At 38.5% G+C, this 21,485-nt stretch overlaps 1 protein-coding gene across 1 annotated transcript in view; it reads left to right on the top strand.

Moving 5' to 3' along the window:
- Positions 1–21,485, top strand: part of SMARCC1 (SWI/SNF related, matrix associated, actin dependent regulator of chromatin subfamily c member 1) — a 172,597-nt gene that overhangs the window by 10,288 nt on the left and 140,824 nt on the right. The gene's annotated exons all lie outside the window — the stretch shown is intronic.

The following is a 21,485-nucleotide window of genomic DNA, read 5'->3' as shown; positions in this document are numbered from 1 at the left end:
TTTAACATTTGCATGAAACATCCCAACAACTATTTATAGACTTAACTGTTAACATGTAGTTAACATTTTACTATGTCGTAATTTCCTTGTAGTCTCTGCTATACCATGTCTTCTCTATTCTTTCTCCTGATTCAGTTCTTGTGTAGGATACTTTTTTGTGCAATTTTTATCTTTTGTTGGTAAGATTTTCTGAGCTTGTGTGTTGTCCTTGCAGTTGATACTTTGATAGTTTGGTTTGGTATACAAATACTGGGTTACGCTTTTTTTCCTTTCCTTCCTACCAAAATATGTAGGTTTTGTTCTTTCCTTTCCTTTTTATTTTTAAGTTTGTTTATTTTTAGTAATCTCTACAGCTAGCGTGGGGCTTGAACTCACGACCCAGAGATCAAGAGTTACATGTCTACCAGCTGAGCCAGCAGGTGCCCGTGGTTTGGTTCTTCCTTAACATTAGATTTTGTGGAGAAAAATCTGGTACTTGATTTTCCCATTTTTTATACTGATCTTTGAAATATTGATCTTTGAAATTCAGAAATATGACTTGTTGTAAGTCATGATCTGAAGACTCAGTTATGTTTCTTTAGCTCAGGGAATATTCAGTCTATTAGTCTTCTCTCCCATCCCGTATTCCTTCATTTATATATATATATATATTTTTTTAAGATTTTATTTATTTATTCGACAGAGATAGAGACAGCCAGCGAGAGAGGGAACACAAGCAGGGGGAGTGGGAGAGGAAGAAGCAGGCTCACAGCGGAGGAGCCTGACGTGGGGCTCAATCCCATAACGCCGGGATCACGTCCTGAGCCGAAGGCAGACGCTTAACTGCTGTGCCACCGAGGCGCCCCCCTTCATTTATAGTTTTGAACTCTGTAGAACATCAGACTTCTAGGAATTACTTGTAGCTTTTCTCATAATTTTTGTCTTCCAATTCTCTGATTTGGGTTTTTGCAGTTTCCAGTCTGATGTTTGCTGCCTCCACTGAGTATAGGTAGACCTTTTTTTTTTTTTTTAAATCTCAGAAGTTTCTGATTTGGGTGTTTCTTATTTCATCACTAAACTTTTTGTTTTAACAACCTATTGTTCTTTCAGGTATAACTGAGAATAGGAGATAGTGTATGTTTTTTACTGATCTTGCAGTAAATGTGTTTAGTTTGCTTATGGTATTTTTGCTGTCAAGACCTTTATTTTTATTTAGTCAGATATAGAATTGTATTGTTTTGTTTTTGTTTTTGTTTTGTTATCTCTACCCCCAATGTGGGGCTGGAACTTATGACCCTGAGATCAAGAGTCACATGCTTGGGGCGCCTGGGTGGCTCAGCGTTAAGCATCTGCCTTCAGCTCAGGTCATGGTCCCAGGGTCCTGGGATCGAGCCCTGCATCGGGCTCCCTGCTCGGTGGGAAGCTTGCTTCTCCCTCTCCCACTCCCCCTGCTTGTGTTCCCTCTCTTGCTGTCTCTCTCTCTGTCAAATAAATAAATAAAATCTTAAAAAAAAAAAAAAAGAGTCACATGCTCTACTGAAGGAGACAGCCAGATGCCTGTAGAATTGTGGTTTTTGAATCATATTAGGAGGCTTTCTTCACTCGTAGGATGTAGGATGTCAGATGTTCTTCTAGTACTTATATAGCTTCATATTTTATACTTAATTCTCATCTGTTTAGAATTTATCTTTGTATTCAGTGTGAGCAATGGACCCAGTTTTATCTTTTTTCTTATGATGATCTGGATGTCGTTTATTAAAAGTGCTGCTTTCCCCCCACTGATTTGAGTTCATCAAGCATTAAGCGATTGCTTATTTATCAAATCCTGAGAATTTAAAGAACAATACAGTGTATATTGTTTGTCCTCAGGGGGTGCACACTCTAGTGAGCTGAATGAATAGAGCCTTTTACGTTTCCTGGTGATCTCAGGAAATGTTTTCCAGGGCAAAGGGCATTTGAATTTGAAACTTGAAAGTTGAGTGTGTGTTCTTCAGGGAAATGCTGAAGGATGGGATGGGATTTTTCAGGCAGTAAAAGCATAGAGCATAAAAGCATAAAGGCCTGAGAAAATGTGGTACTTGAAGGTAGTTGTAACAGTTGAACAAGATTAGAACTGAGGACAAATAGGCAGAGAAGTGGGCTAAAGTCAGTCATAACAGGCCAGGTTTACTGTGCTAGATGTGTGGCCTTTATCTCGAAAGTGATGGGGAACCACAACAAGGGAGAGAGTAGTAGGTAGCTTAGTTGATTTTGGGTTTTAGAGTAATCCCACAGGCTTCAGTGTGAAGAATGGGTTGGAAGCTGTTAAGATTGGAGGCTTTGAAAACTCTTCATGAAGAAACCGCTCTCATAATCTACTGTGATGATACCCTGTGAAGGAAGCAGTGGATTTAAAGAGGGCAGAAGGGAACTCAGAGTTTAAGGGGGCAGAACTTGGTAATATTTGTGGGGGGGAGTCTAGGGGCTGGACAGAGAAAGAATTTATTAGGAGGACTACACTGAGCAATCAGACTCCTTCAGCATGAAGGGGAAAGCCAGAGTAAAAGCAGGTTTCTGGGGAAGGATACTCAGTTTAGTCTAACTGTGTTATGGTTGATTCTCTGATAGGCACATCAGGTTTAGAAATCTTGTGGGTACAAGAAATGGGATCTGGAATTTAGAGTACAGGTTGAATGAGAAGAAGAGATTGGGAGTTACTGTGTAGTGGATGAATTCACAGTTGTGGAGCAAGGTCATTCCTTCTCTTTGGATTTGCTTTTTAACTTTATTCTTTTTTTTTTTTTTTTAAAGATTTTATTTATTTATTTGACAGAGATAGAGACAGCTAGGGAGAGAGGGAACACAAGCAGGGGGAGTGGGAGAGAAAGAAGCAGGCTCATAGCAGAGGAGCCTGATGTGGGGCTCAAACCCATAACGCGGGATCACGCCCTGAGCCCAAGGCAGACGCTTAACCGCTGTGCCACCCAGGCGCCCCTAACTTTATTCTTTTAAAATACCTACTTTTTAATGTGTGATTTGTGTCATGTATGTGTAATATATTAGCAATGTAGTAAGTACCTGTATATAATTTATGAATAAATTTTTAGATTTTGGAGGTACATGCTCATTTTGTACTAATGGGAATTACTCAACTGGATGACGAACGTAACTTCATTTTCTGAGCCGTGTGAATAATTGAGGTTTTTTGGGTAACTTTTCTAAGTTTAAAATTAATTCAAAGTAAAAATTTTGCAAGAATAATGCAAAGAACTTTCATTTTTCCCTTTATTCAGAATTCCTGATTGTTAACATTTGACTGCATTTGCTTTATCACTCTTATTCTCTGTGTGTGTGTTTTTCTGAATTCTTTGAAAGCTCTATGTTCCTTCACCTCTAATTACATGAGTTTACTTCTTATTCTTGTGTATTATGAACCAGATTAGAATTATTAAATTAGGAACTGGTTGAAGTCTTCATTTAAAACACTGTAACATAATACATATAGATTGCACTTTATTAAGTATAACATTACTATTTAGAATAAAATTCATAGGGGCGCCTGGGTGGCACAGGGGTTAAGCGTCTGCCTTCGGCTCAGGGCGTGATCCCGGCGTTATGGGATCGAGTCCCACATCAGGCTCCTCTGCTATGAGCCTCCTTCTTCCTCTCCCACTCCCCCTGCTTGTGTTCCCTCTCTCGCTGGCTGTCTCTATCTCTGTCGAATAAATAAATAAAATCTTTTAAAAAAAAAGAATAAAATTCATAGATATATTACACAAAGTATTTTATATGATTCATATTATATTGGTATTTCTAATTAGGATTGTATGAATGGTCTTAAACAATAGTATGTACAGGAGGCTTTTTTTATGGGGTATTTAACTCTTGGGAATGAAACCATTATTTTTTTCCAGATTTTAAAGATTAGGGAAGAATATTTTTAGGCAGAAGCCATAAATAAAAATAATTCATGGCTTAGTGCCAGTGGGACCAGATGTACTTCTCTTCCTCTTAAAATAGTGTTTAACATTTTCCCAAATGAAAGGGATTGATGTAATGTGTAATGGTGTTAAGCAAAAGTGGATTAGACAGACAGTTAATGAAGCAAAGAATGTTTTAGTGAAACATGTCAGCTGTTTAACCTTAAACTTTTTTTTTTTTCTTTCTGAATAAGCAGTACTGGTATAAGAGTTCACTATTTGGGCTGATTTTTTTTTTTTTTTTTTAATCGGAGGGGAACTTTATATACTGACTTCCTAAGTCATACCAGATATTAAACAGCTGGCTCAATGTAGGGTATGTTCTATCTAATGCTAAATTGAGAAGTTAGAATTTAGGGAAAATTTGAAGGTTTATAAGACTAAAAATATGTTGTATAGGCAGGGATACCTGGTTGGCTCAGTCAGTAGAGTATGCGACTCTTACTTTCAGGGTTGTGCGTTTGAGCCCCACATTGGTCATGGAGCCTGCTTAAAAAATAATATGTTGTGGGGCGCCTGGGTGGCACAGCGGTTAAGCGTCTGCCTTCGGCTCAGGGCGTGATCCCAGTGTTATGGGATCGAGCCCCACATCAGGCTTCTCTGCTATGAGCCTGCTTCTTCCTCTCCCACTCCCCCCTGCTTGTGTTCCCTCTCTCGCTGGCTGTCTCTATCTCTGTCAAATAAATAAATAAAAATCTTAAAAAAAAAATAATATGTTGCATAGGCAAACGTAACATGAATTGAAACAGAAGAAAAAAGTGTGTTTACCTCCACCACAAGTAAAAATTCTTGTTTTTCTGTAATCTCTTCAAGGCTCAGTGCATAACATCATTGTAATGATAGGGTAGAGGCAGTTTTGTATTCTGCCTTTTAAAATAGATCATAAGCAACTGTGTTTAAAAACAAAGCTCTAAGATCTAGAAGACTGCTAGAAGGTCAAGTCAGAGTCTAAAGTAGCAGAAGATTTTAAGTACGTTCATGAGATGTTCAAAATTTTCACTTATCATCACATTTAAAAAAATTAATCATTTCATTTGCAACTATAACCTGACTACACGTTGCTATTCCATAAATTTCAGAGTGGAGAGACTACCTTTGGGAACATGGGACTAGAAAGAAGATTCTAAGTGTTTAATATGTATTGGAAGTTAGTCCTTTAAGTTTGTAGCTTAGACCTCTGTTTGATGAAAGTGGAATGTAAGTGGCCGTTTAAGTGAGATGATGTGGGACATTTACTCTGTGACGCAATGATTTAGTTTCATTTTGCTTTTTCTTTATATGTATCACCATGTCTGTATGAATCTCTACAGAGAATAGTGTAGTTTTGCTTGTTTTTGAATTTTATAGGAACGGAATCCTAAGTATCTGTGTTATGAGCCACGGAGGAAGTATTTGTAACCGTGAAAAGACAGGTTGAGCCAAAATGAGGGAGATAATCCAGCTGAACTGTTGAGCCGTGTCCCTGTAGATAGTATAAATTACTGTAGATAAAAGGATAAGTCCGAAAAACTCTGGTCAGTTCTTTTCTTGCCCTTGTAATTCATCTGCAAGATCGGTGAGCCTGGATGATCTGGCATGACTGGTTAGAGCACAGCGGACCGCAGAGTATGGGCTTTTAGGGCCTGCACCTGTATACCAGGCAGAGGGCTTGCTGGGCCAGGTGTTGATCAGGGTTCCAGAAAACTATAGGACCAGTGTTGTTAATGGTAGGCCTGTAGTCCCATCCACACCGTGTAGAGTCACAAGTAGAAACCTTAGTTCACTGGCATTATATTCCTGATCTGTTTGGGTGATGTTTTATTTATTTATTTTTATCTGCCTCCCCATTTTACTTCCCCCCCCATTTCTCTTTTTCTTTTCCCATAATGTTTCTCTCTCGAGCTTTACTCATGTCTGATTGATGCACTATAAGTGGTACATGTTTAAAATATGAGCTCAAGGTAATGAACATTTCCATCATCCCCATCATAAGTTTCCTTGTAATCCATCTCCCACCCCGGTCCCCTGGCAGCCATTGAGGCTGTAGATTCATTTACAACTTCATGAAATTGATATAAATAGAGTCAGAGTGTATACTTTTTTTGTCTTGGTTTTCATCATAATGGATTTTGTGATGTGCATCATCTGTGTTGTTCCATGTATTATTTTTCCTTTTTATTATTGATTAATATCCCGTTGTATGGATAAACCACAGTTCATATATCCTTTTACTGTTTGATGGGAATTTGGGTTGTTTCCAGCTTTGTGAGTAAAGCTGCTGTCGTTGTTATAATGTACAAGTCTTTTTGTGACATGTTTTCATTTCTCCTAGGTAAATAACCCAGGAGTGGGACGTTTGGGTGATAGGGTTGGTAGCATTTAACTTTAGTTCTTAAGAAACTGCCAAACTGTTTTCTAAAGTGGTTGTATCATTTTACATACCATCTAGCAGTGTACTGTATGAGAGTTCCCGTTCCTTTTTATTCGTGTCAATGGTTGGTATGATTAGTCTTCATAATTTTATCCATTTTGATAGGTATATAGTGAAATCTCATACTTTCAATTTGCATTTTCATGATGACTGATGATGTTAAACATCTTTTTATGTGCTTATTGACCATTTGTGTCTCTTCCTTTGTGAGTTGCTTATTCAAACAATTTTTTAATTTGGTCCCCAGGACCACCCCACGTTCAGAGTTGCTAGATGGACTTATGGAACTCAGCCTATGCTTGTACTTACAACTAAGATTTTTTTTTTTAAGTGTATTTATTTAAGTAATCTCTTCACCCAGCCTGGGGCTGGAACTCAGGACTCTGAGATCAAGAGTCGCATGCTTTTCCAACTGACCCAGCGAGGCGCCCCATGTATAACTAAGATTTGTTACAGCAGTCTATTAAGTATACAAAGCCTAGTCACAAGGGGAAAAGACACAGGTGTAGCCTGGAGGAATCTATGCGGCAGGCTTCTGTATGCTTTCTTCCTTATGTGAGGGGTCACACAAAGTGTATTCTTCCCCAGCATTGAAAACGTAGCATACGGGCAATATTTCTGCTCAGGGAAGCCTGTTAAGAGTCTCACACCCAGGGGCGCCTGGGTGGCACAGCGGTTAAGCGTCTGCCTTCGGCTCAGGGCGTGATCCCGGCATTATGGGATCGAGCCCCACATCAGGTTCCTCTGCTATGAGCCTGCCTCTTCCTCTCCCACTCCCCCTGCTTGTGTTCCCTTTCTCGCTGGCTCTCTCTATCTCTGTCGAATAAATAAATAAAATCTTAAAAAAAAAAAAAAAAAAGAGTCTCACACCCAAGGATTTCATTGGGGGCTGGTACCGTCTTTCTAGCACATACTTAGACTTCTAGACTACCCAGAAGGAAAGCAAGTATTCATAAACCACATTGTTTGTGCAAGTAGTCTAGGCTCAGCGAACCACCCTTCTTATCAGTTGACTAGGACTACTCTTAGAGGTAGATTTCCAGATGCTAGCCAAGGGCCAATTGGCAAGTAGGCCTTACTGAGGATAGTCATCTCGGGCCTGCTGTGTTAATTCTTTTCTGCACAGTTTTTTTTTTTTTTAATTAAACTTAAAAAATTCTTTATATGTTCTGCATATGGGTTCTTTATAATATATATATCGCAAATATTTCCTCCGAGCTTGGGATTTGACTTTTTGTTTCTTACGAGCATCTTCCCAAGAGCAAAAGTTTTGAATTTTGATGAAGTCCAATTTATTGATTTTTACAATTTGTGCTTTTTGTGTTCAGAGAAACCTTTGTATACCCCAAAGTCACAGACTGTTTCCTGTATTTTCTTTTTTTTTTTTTTAAGATTTTATTTATTTATGTGACAGAGAGACAGCCAGTGAGAGAGGGAACACACAGCAGGGGAGAGGGAGAGGAAGAAGCAGGCTCCCAGCCGAGGAGCCCGATGTGGGACTCGATCCCGGAACGCTAGGATCACGCCCTGAGCCGAAGGCAGACACTTAACGACTGAGCTACCCAGGCGCCCCATGTTTCCTGTATTTTCTTCTAGAGATTTTATAGTTTTAGGTTTTATATATTTTGGGTTAATTTTTGTGTATAGCTTGAGGGTAAGGGCTAATGTTCTCTTTTATTTCAGTATGGATATCCAGTTATTTTAGAGCTACCATTTGTTGGGAAGATGTTCTTTCTTTGAATTGGCTTAGCACTTTAGTTGAAAATCAGTTGACCAGATGTGTGTGGGTTTATAACTGGGTGGTTTTTTCCTATTGATTGAAATGTCCATCTTTTTGTTAATACCACATTTTTTATTACTATAACTTAATGACAAGTTTTCTTTTTTCCCCCCGATCTTTGTGCTTTTAATTTCTTTTTCTTGCGCCATTGCTGGGTAGCACCTCTGGCTCAACATTGAGTAGAAATGGTGAAGATGGGGAGCGCCTGGGTGGTGCAGTTGTTAAGGGTCTGCCTTCGGCTCAGGGAGTGATCCCAGCGTTCTGGGATCGAGCCCCACATCAGGCTCCTTCCACTATGAGCCTGCTTCTTCCTCTCCCACTCCCCCTGCTTTTGTTCCCTCTCTCTCTGGCTGTCTCTCTCTCTCTCTCTGTCAAATAAATAAATAAAATCTTAAAAAAAAAAAAAAAAGAAATGATTAAGACGGGGCTCCTGGATGGCTCAGTTGGTAGAGCATGTGGCTCTTGATTTGGGGATTGTGAGTTTGAGCCCCACATCAGGTGTAGAGATTACTTAAAGTGTTTAAGGGGCGCCTGGGTGGCACAGCGGTTAAGCGTCTGCCTTCGGCTCAGGGCGTGATCCCGGCGTTATGGGTTCGAGCCCCACATCAGGCTTCTATGCTATGAGCCTGCTTCTTCCTCTCCCACTCCCCCTGCTTGTGTTCCCTTTCTCGCTGGCTGTCTCTATCTCTGTCGAATAAATAAAATAAAAAAAAAAATCTTTAAAAAAAAAAATAAAGTGTTTAAGACAGGAATTCTTTTTTTTCTTTTTAAAAATATTTTATTTGAGAGAGAGAGAGAGAACGAGAGGGGGTAGGGTCAGAGGGAGAAGCAGGCTCCCCACTCAGAAAGGAGCCTGATGCGGGACTCGATCTTGGGACTCCAGGATCATGACCTGAGCTGAAGGCAGTTGCTTAACCGACTGAGCCACCCAGGAGCCGTAAGACAGGAGTTCTAACCATATTCTTGTTAGTGGAAAAACATCCAGTTTTGCATTATTAAGTATGATATTAGCTGTAGCTTTTTCCTATGTGATCTTAATTCGGTTGTGGAAGTTCCCTACTATGCCTAGTTTGCCGAGAGCTTTTATTTCGAATGACTGTTGGATTTTATCATGTGCTTTTTCTGCATTTTTTGAGGTGGTCAAAAGGTTTTTCTTTTATTCTGTTAGTAATGTGAGCTTCATTCATTTGCTCATTTTCAGTTCATCAACCTGGTATTCCAGGATAAACTCTGCTTGATCATGATACATTATCCTTTTTATAAATTATGGGGTTTAATTTGCTAGTATAAAAGTTTTCTTAAGATTGAGTAATTTCTTAAGTATTTGATAGAATTCACTAGTGAAATAATATGGGCTTAGAGTTTTGGGGGAGGTTTTAATAACTGATTCAGTTTCCTCAATAGGTACAGGGTTTAGATTCTGTTTCTTGTGTCAGTTTTGGCAGTTTGGATTTTTCAAGAAATTTTTCATTTTCACTTAAATTGAAGTTAAAATAAAGTTCACGTTACGCGGTTAATCCCTTTTTAAAGCCGTTTTAGGTTCATGGCAAAATGGAGCAGAAGGTACAGAGATTTCCCATATACTCCCTGCCCTGACTGGGGCATAACCTCCCCTCTGCCGGAAATCCTGCATCAGATTGCTACATTTGTTACAGTTGATGAACTTACATTGACACATCATTATCATTGAAAGAAAGTCCGTAGTTTACATTAGGGTTCACTTTTGGTGTTGTACATTGTACAGGTTTTGACAAATGTATAATGACATGTATCTACCATTATAGTATGACACAGGATAGTTTCACTGCCCTGAAAATTCTCTGTGCTCTGTCTCTTCATTCCTTCCTACCTTACTCTAACCTCTGACAACCATAGATCCTTTTACTGTCTGTAGTTTTGCCTTTTCCTGAGTGCATATAATTGGAATATGTAGTATATAGTCTTTTCAGATTGTCTACTTGCACTTAGTAATATGCACTTAAAAGTTACTCCATGTCTTTTCATAGCTTGCTAGCCCATTTTTCTTAGCACTGAATGATATTCCATTCCACACCAGCATTTGGTGTTGTCAGTGTTCTGGATTTTGACTATTCTAATAGGTGTGTAGTGGTATCTCATTTTAATTTGCATTTCCATGATTACATATGATGTGGAGCATCTTTTCATCTTTCTTATTTTATCTTTTTTTTAAAGATTTTATTTATTATTTGTTAGAGAAAGAGAGAGCGAGAGTGCACAAGCAGGGGGAGCAGCAGGCAGAGGGAGAAGCAGGCTCTGTGCTGAGCAAGGAGCCCGATGTGTGGGACTCGGTCCCTGGGATCATGACCTGAGTTGAAGGTGGATGCTTGACCAACTGAATGACACAGGCGTCCCTTATTTTATTTTTCAAAAGATTTTATTCATTTATTTCTCAGAGAGAGAGCACGCACAAGCAGGAGGAATGGCAGGCAGAGGGAGAGGGAGAAACAGCTCCCTGCTGAGCAGGGAGCCCAGTATGGGGCTCTATCCCAGGACCCTGAGATCATGACCTGAGCTGAAGGCAGATGCTTAACTGGCTGAGCCACCCAGGCGCCCCTTGAAGATTTTATTTTTTAAGTAATCTCTACATCCAGCGTGGGGCTTGAACTCACAACCCTGAGATTAAAAGTTACATTCTTCACTGTCTGAGCCAGCCGGGCACCCTATCTCTTTCATTTTTGAAGGGCTATTTTGCAGGATACAAACTTTGATTGACAAGTTATTTTTCTTTCAGCACTTTACCTATATCTTTTCGTTACCTTCTGGCCTCCATGGTTTCTGAATAGAAATTGGCTGTTAATGTTACTGAGAGTTCCTTGTATATGATGAGTTACTTCTTTCTCCCTGGTTTTTAGATCCTTTGTCTTTTGACAATTTGAATATAAAGTGTCTTGGTGTGGATCTCTTTGAGTTTATCCAGCTTGGAGGTTGTTGAACTTCTTGGATGTGTAAATTCATGTTCTTCATAAAATTTGGGAAGTTTTGGCTATAACTTTTTCAAAAATTTGGTGTTCTTTTCTCTCTTTTGGGACTCCCATAATGTGTATGTTGGTAAAATTGATGGTGTTCCATGGGTCCCTTACACTGTGTTCTTTTTTCTTCATTCCTTTTTCTCTCCTCTGGAAGGGTTTCTATTAGTTTTATTTTTTTCCCTCTGAATGGGCCATACTTTCCTGTTTCTTTGTATGCTGTGCAATTTTTTGTTAAAAACAGGGCAGTTTGAGTGTTGTAATGTGCTAATAACTCTCGTAGTTAGATTCTCTCCTTTCCCCAAGGATTGCTGTTGGTGCTTGATGAAGGCTGCAGTCATTTGTTTGCTGAATTTTCCAAACTGCTTTTGTAAAGACTGTATTCTTTGTCAATATTGTCTTTGATGTCTCTGTGCTGTTATTCTTCATGGCCAGCCAGTTCTCGGAGATTTCCTGTTTTACTTTTGTTAGAAGATGTTTTGTGTATTATATCAGCATTTTTAGTTCTTTTTGGCTGGATGATTCTGGATACTTAGCCCAGGATATTTCCTGTAATGATTTTTTTAAGCATCATTTCAGGTTTTTGAGATCAGAGATAAAGCACAGGTCTCTTTAATCTGACTTGAATCAGAAGTCTGGAGAGAGTGTAAAAGCTGTTGATTTTGCCAAAATAAAGCTCATTTATTTCTTAAATTGAACTAATGTAACATATAGAATCATCTCAGATCAGTTTCTGGAACCAGGTGTTATGAAAGAGCCCTGGGCTTAGGAGTTAAATAGCTATGTCCTAACACTCTGTGACGTTGGGGAAAGGTACTTCCACCTGTACTACTACTTCTGGGAAAATGTTTCTTGCTCTGCTGACACTATGATGTAGCTGTGAGAATCACAAAATATGTGATAATGGAAGCTCTTTGAGAAATTAGAAGTGGTATATAGTACTTAACAACATGAAAAATAGATTGCTTGCTTGTTCTGTCAGAGGTTTTCTTGGTAAAAGTAGAAATGTAGATATTAAGGTAGACATATTGTTTGCACATTTATTATACTAGTTTGCCATCACCTCCAGCTCTTGAGGAAGGCCCCAAAGAGCTAGGTCTTCTGTTTCAACTCAACTCGTATCTGAGACTGTATTTTATGTAAACCTGAGGACTAACAAAATGTTGTAGTGTCCTTTGAACTGAAGCCATATTTTATCAATTAAACATTGATCAGATTTGCTTTACTTTCCTACTCACTGCAAGTGTTTGGTATGTATTTACTGATTGACATGCCTTTGTTGTGATGTTAGAAACTGCCTCAAAGACAGGAAGAGTGAAAGGCTGTTAATGAAGTTAGCTGGAGAACTGAATAATATTTACTTTGTGAAATTGATCTTTTCTTAAAATATTTATAAAAATGTAAAACACGGTGCTGACTTATTTTAAATCAATAATCAGAACTTAGTGAAATTATTATTTCTCAAAAGGAGGTTCATTGAGATGGTTACCTATATTCAGGGACATGCATTAAATTATTTGGAATTTATTTTCAAACTGTCACAGGAACTTAACACATTTTAATATATAACTTTGGAATACATGTAAATACTTTGAAGGTAAAATTTATTGTCAAAGCCATTTCTACAAATGAGGCTGTGTATTTGGACTGGGTAGTATTATTTTGGGACATTTTAGATGAGTCACAGTCCATAGACTATCTCTCTCTGACACTTTGGAATTTCTGTCCAGTAAGTGTGACTGACTTCATGGCAGAGATTCTCATGAACTTGGTCAGTCTGCTGTAATGGAAAGAATATGAATCCGAGGACTGTCACTTTGGCAATCACTTTCCTTCATTTGATTTAGTAAACCATGCTGTGTGGTAAATAAGTTTTAGGGAGAAGGAAGTTGTTAAGAGGCATATAGTTATCAGAAAAGGAGTTGGACCTGATCATTGGCTTTATAATTGTTTCTTGCAGAGCACCTGAGTGACTGAGAGAACAGAGGAATAAATGGGGAGGTTTAAGAGGAATCTGTTGTTCTCAAGTTTTTCACTTTGAACAGTTTTTCTTGATAGACTTCCTTTTGAGCTTTCTGCTCCTAAAAGAGTTGTGTGGCAAAGAAACATTAGAAAATTGTTGAATTTGGTGAAATGATGATTCCTCCAATTTTCAGTATTTTATGATCTGTATCTGAGAATAGTATTGTTCTCCTAAGATCATGCAAAATTCGAGGACTTTTTGGAATGGGGAAGGGTAAAAGCCAAGATTAGCATGTAAGTCAAACAAAAGGACTTCTGAGGACAAATCACCAGTCTGTCACTACAGTGACTGCATTCTTAAAGTCACTTCAGAAGTTCCTGGTGTCCAGGAGATCCCATCTAGTAGGGGGAGGGTGTGGCTGGAGACTTCAGACTGCATGCAGCATGGTTCTTCTTTAAACCTTGTCTTACAGCGATCAAATTTAGGAAATTTAACATTGGGACAGACAATGCTGTTATTTACTATATAATCAGTCTTCACATTTCAACAAATTGTCTCAAAAATGTCCTTTTTAAGATCCAAACCAGGATTGCACATTTTATTTAGCTATGTCTCTTTAGTCTTAATTTCAAATAGTTCATCCTGTCTTTGTCATTCATGACTTACATTTTTGAAACATATAGGCAAGTATATTTGTAAAATTCTACCATGTTATTATTTGGAGATGAAATTTCTTCATTCTGATTGCTGTATAAGGGGTTGGTAAATTTTAGAGGGACAGATGGTAAATATTTTAGGCTTGCAAGCCATACAGACTTTGTCATAACTAATCAGTTCTGTTGTGGCATAAAAGCAGCCAAAGATAATATCTAAATGAGTAGGTGTGACTGTGTTCAAATAAAAATTTATTTGAAAAAATGGGCGGCATTGTCATTTCTTGCCATATAGTATTCCATTGTGGGAATATTCCGGAATTTATTTATCCATTCTGTCATTGATTGGCTTTTAGGGTAATTTGCAGTTTAGAGCTATTATAAGTATTGCTGCTGTGAATATTTTTGTATGTATATGTCTTTCGGTAAACGTATGTATTTCTGTTCTATTCTTAGGAATGTAATTGCTGGGTCATGAGTGCATGTTCAGCTTTGGTGGATACTGCTAATCTTCCAGAGCAATTGAAACAATTCATACTCCCACAGGCAATATACAAGGGTTCTAATTCTTTACTTTCTCACCCATGCTTGGACATTTTCTTATTTTAGGGTTTTTGTTCTTTTTTTAAAGATTTTATTTATTTATTTGACAGAGAGAGACAGCCAGCGAGAGAGGGAACACAAGCAGGGGGAGTGGGAGAGGAAGAAGCAGGCTCCTAGCAGAGGAGTCCGATGTGGGGCTCGATCCCATAACGCCGGGATCCCGCCCTGAGCTGAAGGCAGACTCTTAACCACTGTGTCACCCAGGCGCCCCCCCCCCTTTTTAAGATTTATTTATTTGAGAGAAAGAGAGCGTAAGTGGGGGGAGGGGCAGAGGCAGAGGGAGAGAACCTCAAGCAGACTCCCCGCTGAGTGTGGAGGCCAGCGCGGGGCTTGATCTTTATGACCCATGAGATCATGATCTGAGCCCAAAATTATAAGTCGGACACTGACTGAGCCACCCAGGTGGCCCCTTATTTTAGTTTTTGGGTGGATTTATGGTGATACTGCATTTTCTTTAGTTGCTGATGACTAGTGAAATTGAATACCCTTTTGTATTTATTGACCATTTGGCTGTTCTCTTTATTGAAGTGCCTGTTCAAATCTTTTCCCCATTTTTAAAAATCTAATCATTTATCTTTCTCATTTAAAAAAATTTAATTCCATAACATAGTGTTTTATTAGTTTCAGGTGTGCAATATAGTGATTAAACAATTCTGTACATTACTCAGTGCTCATCATGATAAATGTACTCCTTAATCCCATCACCTATTTCACCCATCTTCACTACCTCCACTCTGGTCACCGTTGGTTCTCTATAGTTAAGAGTCTGTTTCTTGGTTTGTCTCTCTCTCTCTCTGTGTTTTCCCTTTATTTCTTAAATTCCACATGAGTGAAACTGTATGATATTTATCTTTCTCTGACTGACTTCGCTTAGCATTATACTCTCTAGTTCCGTCCATGTTGTTGCAAATGGTAAGATTTCATTCTTCTTGGTGACTGAATAATATTCCTGGTGTGCGTGTGTGTGTGTATGTGTGTGTGCACGCACGCATGCACACATCTTCTTTATCCATTCATCTATTGATGGACACTTGGGCTGCTTCTATAATGTGGCTATTATAAATAACGCTGTAATAAACATAGGGGTGCATATATCCTTTCAGATTAGTGTTTTTGTGTTCTTTGGGTAAATACCCAGTGGTGGAATTACTGGTCCATAGGGTAGTTTTATTTTTAACTTTTTGGTGAACCTCCGTACTGTTTTTCACAGTGGCTGTACCAGTTTGCATTCCCACCAAGAGTGGGAATGTTTCTTTCTTTTCTTTTCTTTTTTAAAGGAGTTTTTCTTACATGTTTTGGTTATGAGTCCTGTGTCAGAAATATTTATTGCAAATATCCTCTTGGCAGCTTATCTTTTTATTCTCATGATGATGTCTTTTGATGAACAGAGGTTCTTTTTTTTTTTTTTTTTTAAAGATTTTATTTGTTTGACAGAGATAGAGACAGCCAGTGAGAGAGGGAACACAAGCAGGGGGAGTGGGAGAGGAAGAAGCAGGCTCATAGCGGAGGAGCCTGATGTGGGGCTCGATCCCATAATGCCGGGATCACGCCCTGAGCCAAAGGCAGACGCTCAACCGCTGTGCCACCCAGACGCCCCGATGAACAGAGGCTCTTAATTGTAATATAGGGCAGGGATCAGTAAACTTTTTCTGTCAAAGGCCAAGTGGTAAATGATTTTATATGCAATGTCTGTAAAAGGCCAGATAGTAAATATATAGTCTCTGCTGCAGCTTCTCGTCTTTGCTATTGTGTGAATATAGCCTCAGACAATGAGCATGGATTTTTTTCCAATAAAACTTTATTTACATAAACAGAAGCAGGCTGGATTTGGCCTGTGGGCTACAGTTTGCCAATTGCTGACATAGAATAATCTATAAGATTTTTTTTTATGCTTAATGCTTTTTATGCCCTTTGCCTATTCCAAAGTCATAAATATATTCTATTGTATTTTTCATAGAAGCTTTATTGTTTTATCTTTCAGCTTTATAACTATGATCCATCTGGAATTGACCTGTGTGTATTATGTGAGGTGTAGGGGTCAGCATTCCTTTTTTTTCTTTTTTCTTTTAAACATGTGCATCTCCAGCTGTGGCTCCTATGTTTTGATGTGTGATGTTTTCATATCATTTAGTTCTAAAGTATTTTCTGATTTCTGTTTTGACTTCTCCTTTGACTCTTGCATTATTATTTCAAAAGGTGATTGGAATGATTGATTTTTATTATAAATTTTAAATTTTGTTACATTCAGAACATATTTTAATATTTTTTGTAACTTGTTGAGATTATTGGTGTTGAGAAATCTGTCAGTCCAGTTGTTTGTTTTTTTTTTAGGTACTCTCTTTTCTTCGGGTTGCTTTTAAGACCTCTTTGTCTTTGCTGTTAATGCAGTTGCACTATGGTATGTCTCTGGGTGTAGGTTCTATTATGCATTTTTAATATATTCCTCAGAACTGATATGTTTCTTGAGGCGCCTGGGTGCCGCAGTCAGTGTGTGACTCTTGATTTTTGCTCAGGTCATGATCTCAGCGGCCTGGGGCCTGGGATTGAGCGCCTGCATTAGGCTCCATGCTCAGCAGGGAGTCGGCTGGAGGATTTTTCTCTCTCCCTCTGCCCCTCCCCCTGCTCTAGCATTCTCTCTCTCAAATAAATAATTCTTAAAAAGAAAAAAAGTACTGATATGTTTCTTGAAGCTGGGGATTTAAATCCTTCACAATTTCTAATCCTTCACAAATAAGTTTTAAACTTCACTCTTCTATGTGTAGTTGTGTAATCTGCTATATAAACTGACAATTGTGCTTTTACTTTCATTGAATGGTATGTTTGCTAGGAGTTACATGTATATCTTTTTCAAATCTTTCTCTTTAGTGTGTTTTAATCATTTTATTTATTCAAATTGTACAAGTCCTATCGTATTTTTTCCTTTTATTTGAAATGTTAGAATTCTTCTGTTAGTTTTTTCTGTTGACTTAAGGGAACAGAACATAATTAAGATTTCTGTGTTTTTGAGTTTTGGAACATCAGCCCTTCCTTCAGTGGAATTTTACCTGGGAATCCTGTTGGCCTGGCTGAGAATTTGCTCTTTAAGTCACTTCAGAGGACCTGCCAAAATTAAGACCGATTCTTATGTTAAATTGTCATGGGGTTCCTAACTGAGTGGTTAGTTAAGTTTCAAACTCAAATTATCTTGAGATGGAACCTTGTTATCATCTTTGCTGGCAGGTATTTTTTTCTAGGTCATCCTGTCCCTCTACTGGTGCAACCTGTTGGTAGCCCTGACTCTCCATGCCTGTATGGTGGGTGATTGCCTTAGTTCTGATGTCCTCCTTTGCTTAGATCTGTAGTCTTATTTCCTGTCCTGCATCAACAATGAAGCCCTAACCTTTATCTTATCAACGTTGTCATTACTTGCCTGTTTAGTCTCATTATCCCCGCCCCATGTCACCCTGGCGCGTTTTTTTTGTTTTTTGTTTTTTTTTAGCCTCAGAAGACTGCCACTTTGACTTTTAGTTTGATTTTTTTATTCTTTGATTTTTGCACCTAGGGATTTCCTTTCTTCCTAGAAATCCAGCTACATTTAAAATAACATCTGTTATATTTTGTCCAGCATACATTTGAAGTGGTAGGGTTTTCTGGTTATTCAGCCTGTCACATTGCTGCAGCCAGCAACGCTTTTTCATCTGTAAAATGGCATGAAGAGTCAACTTCGGAGGATTGTTGTGAGGAGTAAATGAGGTACATTATTCTCATCTAAGATGCCAACACTATGGAATTGCTATGACTTGTGCATTTTTTCAGATGAATAGGAAGTTGTCAGTGATGTATATATGGTGCCTCATGGTAAATTTAAATTCTCAGTAATTGGTAGCAATGATAATGCTTTTTGTTCTCACCAAGAATAAGAGTACTACAGCAATAATTAGCTATGATTAGAGGTGCTAATTATAAGACTATTATAGTTTCTCTTATTAACAACATTGGGAAAAATTTCTAGAAAGCATTATCTGAACTCCAAAGTGGTTAAAGTACACAGAGAAATGTAAGCAATATTTGATTGTCATATTTTGTGAGGTAAAAAGGTTCTGGAGTCTCAGTGACGTGCCTTTTTTCCCCACAACTTTTCAAGGTGTGAAGATGACATTGTGATTTTCTGTGAACTTTCTTGGTGTCTTGGATGTCAGTTTCTCTTCCTTTATTCACTTTCTCATGTTTACTGTCTTGCATCATCACATTGATTAATAGACCAGGTCACGGCGTTAATAGATGTGAATGTTCTACGTACCAAGTATACATCCTCCTCCTTTTTTCTAGTTAAGACAAATTGCCTTTAATAAATAAGCCAAAGAGATAAATAAGGACACTATGGTACACATTTTAAGCATTTTTAAGTATTGCAGTTAGATTTATCTTTTCCTAGGTTTCATTAGCTCAGCAGAATTTTAGGGGGGCTATAAATAGGTAGGATGAGACCACTTACGTACATCCAGAATAAGATTAGATTAATTTTCCAAATAGTTAACCAGAGATAGAACAGCTTATCAGAAGCAGTGTAGTCACACAGCTGGAAATAGAAGCAGCGTGTTAGAGCTGTCCTTGATCATCTCCCCCCCCCCCCCCCCCCCACCGTCTCTGATTGGGGTGTGTAGCTACTGAGATAACTCTAGGCGAAGCAGCAGCTTGCTGGCTCTGGAAAGCTCAAGTTTTAGAATCCTCTTGCCCTTTTATTCTGTAAATTTTTCAATACTTATCAGGAGGAATTTACAACGAACAGTCCATGCTGCTCCTTCAGAGAATGTCTAAGAACATGAGCTCTTGTATTGGAATTAACATCCAGTGTCAGTTAGGACAAGCCTTCTTCAGGGTGGGGGTGGTTGGGATGAGAGTTGGGTGAGGGGATACAGTCAAGGCCCCATGGGTGTCCCTGCAAAGTCTCTTGTCTCAGCCTCCAACTTGCCGTCCCCTGACTTCGATCTGCTACTTTTTTATCCGGGTGATTTTGACACTGAGCTTTATCATTAGAACCAGAGTCCCAAATCCATTCCCATGTGGGCTCTAAGAATCCTTGATGTCTGGTGAGTGTCCCTTTTTGGTTTTTTTCTGTCACATCCTTATGGATTTATGTTTTCCTTTTTGCACTTGATTACTGGAACTAGTGCCCTTGACAGGTTCCCGAGTTTACCTCTTTCTTTCCCTTTATTCAGATGTTACCTCTGGAAAATTGGAAGTCTCAGTTTCTACTTCTTCGCTCATCCTTTGTTCCTGTAGTGGTTGATATAAGTTACTAGGTCTGTGTTAAGCATATATCTAATATTTTAATTTCTCATATTTACTACCTGTCCAGAAATTGACCTTAATCTTAAATTATGTGTGTAGATGTTTTATTGTTCTGGTCTGGTCAATGTGTACACGTCTATGAGTTTTTAAATTATTTTAGTATACTTGAACTATTGAGAAAAGTTTTACTGATTACCTACATTGTCAGGCACTCTGTTGAATGTTGATGTTAAAGATTTGAATAGGACACTGTTCCTGTCCTCAAGGAGTTCATATTACAGTACATATTACATATACAGGTGTGTAAACTAGTCATCTCAGTATTATGCTGTGAGTGGTTTGCATGTGCGCAGTAGCGATACGCATGCGTGGTTGGAGAGAGCATTTTAGCCCAGTCTCTGCAGGTTCAGGGAAGGCTTAGTAGAAGTGTTTCATTCTATTCTTGTAGGTACCTACCAGCACATTATTCTTTTTTTTTTTTTTTTTAAAGATTTTATTTATTTATTTGACAGAGATAGAGACAGCCAGCCAGAGAGGGAACACAAGCAGGGGGAGTGGGAGAGGAAGAAGCAGGCTCATAGCGGAGGAGCCCGACGTGGGGCTCGATCCCACAACGCCGGGACCACGCCCTGAGCCGAAGGCAGACGCCCAACCGCTGTGCCACCCAGGCGCCCCAGCACATTATTCTAATTTAAGATGCCAACACTACAAAATTGTAATAACTTGTGCATTTTCTCAGATAAATAGCATGTTGTCAGTGGTAAGAATTGCACCTGGCTGTATTTGTTTAGGAATATGTAATGCAACATTTGGGGTGTACTGGGAATAGTGTTGGGCAAGAAATTCAGAACTCAAACCTATGGATTTAAAAAGCCAACAGCATAGTCAGAATGACTTGGAGGGCTTACTCGTTAGCTTATTTTGAAAGAGCTCATCTTTGATTCTTCTTAGTATTTTTTATTTTAAAAAATATTACTTATTTTTCATTGCCGTAAAATATTTTAATCATTTTTATGTGTGTAGTTCAGTGATATTAGTATATTCACATTGTAGTCCAGCTGCTACCACCATCCATCTCCAGAACTTTCTCATTTTCCCAGATTGAAACTCTACTCATTAAACAGTAACTCCCCATTCCTTGCTCTCCCCAACCCCTAGCAACCACCATTCTGTTTTCTGCTTTCTTGTATTTAATATCACGCAGTTCTTTCCATTATATTATTTTTTTTTTTAAACTTTTTTTTTTTTTAAGATTTTTATTTATTTATTCGACAGAGATAGAGACAGCCAGCGAGAGAGGGAACACAAGCAGGGGGAGTGGGAGAGAGGGAAGCAGGCTCATAGCGGAGGAGCCTGATGTGGGGCTCGATCCCATAATGAAGGGATCACGCCCTGAGCCGAAGGCAGGCACTCAACCGCTGTGCCACCCAGGCGCCCCGCATGCTGTATTTCTAATACTTCCATCTTATTAGCCTATTTGATGATCAGTTTATGTGAAACTTTTACTTCCATAATGTAGAAGTCATTCAGCATTTGATTTATTTGAGCATACTTTTATAATCGATAAAGTGCACATCTCTTTTAAATTGTTGCACAGACTTTAGCTATAATTTTACATATAGTTTATAGTTACACTGTGTTTCGTGGTCATTGAAAATATTATTGCAAGAGTTCAGTTATAATTTTTGCATGATTTAAAGTCAGGGACCTAAATTGGGAAAAAAGTAATGTATACTAATATTTCTTACTCTATAGGAAAATCATATTGTTGGAAATTGTATTTTACTAGAATTTTATACATTTTAAAAATTGAATTTTAAATTTACCAGTGGAGTTTGTAGTGTATCAATATTCTGTCCGTTAGTGTTTCCTGCTGAAAT

The sequence above is a fragment of the Ailuropoda melanoleuca genome, chromosome 4 (assembly GCF_002007445.2).
Source record: "Ailuropoda melanoleuca isolate Jingjing chromosome 4, ASM200744v2, whole genome shotgun sequence".
Taxonomy (NCBI): domain Eukaryota; kingdom Metazoa; phylum Chordata; class Mammalia; order Carnivora; family Ursidae; genus Ailuropoda; species Ailuropoda melanoleuca.
The sequence above is the reverse complement of the archived record's forward strand: the minus strand, read 5'-3'. Positions and strand labels throughout refer to the sequence as shown.